We start from the raw sequence: 3,172 nt of genomic DNA on the forward strand, positions 1-3,172 counted from the left end.
GATTCCGTTGGCCGTCTTGGCAACAAGGGCACATTGCTGGTGGACGACAATCTGACCATGAGCCAGGACTCCCAGGTCCCTCTGGGCAGAGCTGCTTTCCAGCAGGTCATCCCCCAGCCTGTACTGGTGCATGGGGTTTGACCTCCCCAGGTGCAGCACTCGGCACTTGCCCTTGTTGTATCTTTTTCCCGTTTGTTACAGTTTGGGAAGCTTGTCAATACTCTGTCTAGATAAAGTACCTGTTCAGTTTGAAGTAATATGACTAAGCCATTTGATTGGTGTGCCTGGGAGCCTGCAAAAAATGAAATCCAGAGAGGTGGCAAGTAGTTTACAAGTGTTAGTCTGTAATATATTATTTTCTTCCCCTGCCTCTTTTTTTTTTTTTTTTTTTTTTTTTTTTTAAATCATTGTCATTACTGCTGGGAGGTGCGGTAGTACCACTGTAGTACAAGCCTGTCCAAAGCTAGTGTTAAATTGAGCTGGATTCTGGACCTTCTCGTTCTTGCACAAGCCAAGTGGCCAGCGTGCTCATTCTCTGACTGGCCATGGGGACATGAGTCGGGCAGAACCAGGTACAGGCCCGAGTGCTGGAGGGAGGAGACTGAAATACCCGCAGTGCTGAACACAAATGAGCTGAAGAGGGAGAGGAAGAGAGGTGAGACTGGGGCTCAGGTTTTTAAAACCTCACTCAGGTTTTAACCTCTGATTCTACTCTTATCTGCAGAACTGCTGGCACAGTATGAACCCGCGTTTATGCGACAGCGACAGCCTATATACCTCCTAGTTGGTTCTGTGGAAAGTACGTGGGGTTGGCAGAGCCTGAAAAAGTGTGGGGGTGGGGATGTGGTTGGGAGAGAACTCCAAAAAGGCAGCGGGAGCACTCAGGCTTCCTACAGGAAACTGCTTTGATCAGATGAGCTAAACTATGCTGAGAAGGCCTGGGTTGGAGGCTGGTTCTGTTCAGGCTTTGCAAGCGCTTTACGGTAGCGTGCCGCTGGACTAGGTCATCTGTGCTTTCCAACATCCACAGCTGAGGGTGAAACGGGATACAAAAGCAGCAGGGATTTTTCAGCTGTGGTGTTTTTTTTTCTTTGGTGTGTAAGTGGTATGTTCTGACAAATAAGCTGTTCTGTTTCTGAGAGGAAGGAAAGGAAGGGTGGTGCTTGACTAGAGAGAGGCCTAACACAGTTAGGGTCAGCTTTAACTTCTGTATTAACTTATGAATATGCTGAAGACTGTTCCCTTAAAATACAGACAAATGGTCCAGCAGGTTTTCCCTGAGAAACCTGGGTGGAGTTGGAATTGGATTCAAGGTGTTAATGAAGGGAAGAACTAGAGAAAGTAAACTTCCAAAGCAGGGCTGGAGCAAGCCGTGGAAAAGAAGAAATTCTCCTTTACTCAGTCAACTCCATCTGCTTTTAGGACATAAAATCAAGTCAGTCTTGGAGTAAACAATATTTTGAAAATAAACCACAAAGGAACAAACTCTTTTTTTTCCACAATCAAACCTGTAAAGCTCAAGTGAACCCAAAAGTTGTGTATTTATTTGATTGGGGTGTTTTCTTCCTAGAGTTGCCCAGTTCTACGACTACAAAAGGGGAAAAAAATCAGATTATTGTGTGTCTTCTGGACAATACAGAGCTAGTAGAGTTATAATCATTGGGAATTTAAAGAAGACTTTAATATTCTCCAAAACCCTTTAAACTTTCAATCTATGCTTTTGTATAACATACCTTGAGAGCTCCAGCACCTAAGTTCTTCAGCAAAAGAAGTGTGGTTTGACCCTAGTGTGGGAGAAACCTACCAAAAATACCCTGAAAGACGTTACTGTGCGTTCTTCCCCGTTGTCTGCAAGCCACCTGTAATTCTGCTCTTTGGCAAATTCTGTGACCGGCTCCTTCTGTTTCCCATCTCAGCAAAAGGCAGATAAGGGAGAGGTCGAGTCAGGCTCTGCCTGGCTCCAGTTCTCCTGCCTGATTCTTGTGGTGCAGCCAGGAAACTCTTCCAGGCGGCTGCAAGCGTTGAGCTGTCTGTGCTGCAGGAACTGTGCCTGAAGAGCGCAACGACGTTGGAAGGTTGCTGTTTCCTTCAGCTGTTGCACAGAGCATCTCTCTGAAGAGATTAATCTTTCATTCCTTCATAAAAAAAAGACAAGCTGGAGAGAAGAGGTACTTGGAAGTCTTTGTCTTTCGCCACCAACTTCCAGAGACTTAGAAACTGGCTAAATGATTGGCTTGGACTACAGCTGCCTAATTTTTCGGCAGAGATTTTGTGCAGTCAGCAAGAAAGTCTGTAGCACAGCTGGAAGTGAAGTGGAAAGCAGATTCCTGCTTCTTAAGTCAGTGGCTCAGTTAGAAGGGTCTCTCCTCGGAGATTAAGGTCCTGTTTGCTGAGGGTTTACTCCATCTGGCGGTGACTGAAGAAAAAACTGTTACCACAATGTCATTTTAAATTGGGTTCTTCTTGGTGCTTCTAGTCTTAAGCCAAAGAATTTCATGCAAATGTGGACTGAATTTGCCCTTCCGAGTGTACGCAGGAGTGCATGTTTTCTTTGGTGTGTTTCACGCTCTCCTGGGTTTTCTTAACTGCTGATTATGTTGGGGAGCTCTGGTTCCATGGACGAAAGTCAAGAAATGCACTTCCTGAGTGCTGCAGGGAAGGCTTCAGGCTCAGCTGCGAATGCTCAGCTGTCAGCATAGGCATCACACTTTTTCCGTGTGCCAGAAAAATCTTTGGTTCGTTTCATTATCATAACTCTTTTTAAAAACAAACTAAACCAGAAACCAAACCTCTGCATAATCAGAGCTTTGACTGCTTTTCGTGGATTTTGCATCTTTTCCAGCACAACCCAGTAGCAGTGTATGCACTGGTTGCTTCTTGTGTTTTTTTAGTTTGCCTCTGGGTGGGGTGCTGAGGTGAGGGCAGACCCAGAAACAAATAAGGCTCTCTTGAAAAGAAGCTTTGGGCAATTCTGGCTACCAAAAATTTGCAAACCTTGCTTCTGAATTCCAGATTGGTGGAAAAGGTGAATTGGATAGCTCTAGGTAGGCTTCTACTTTGAACAATAGTGAGCAGGCTTTTGTCTTCCTTCTCATCACAAAGCACTAATAAAGCCAGGGGAAAACCTTGGGGAACAAAAGTTGTGTGAGGTAGAAAGAAAAACCACTTATGC

Source organism: Egretta garzetta, unplaced genomic scaffold (genome assembly GCF_000687185.1).
Source record: "Egretta garzetta isolate BGI_Z169 unplaced genomic scaffold, ASM68718v1 scaffold323, whole genome shotgun sequence".
Classification (NCBI taxonomy): domain Eukaryota; kingdom Metazoa; phylum Chordata; class Aves; order Pelecaniformes; family Ardeidae; genus Egretta; species Egretta garzetta.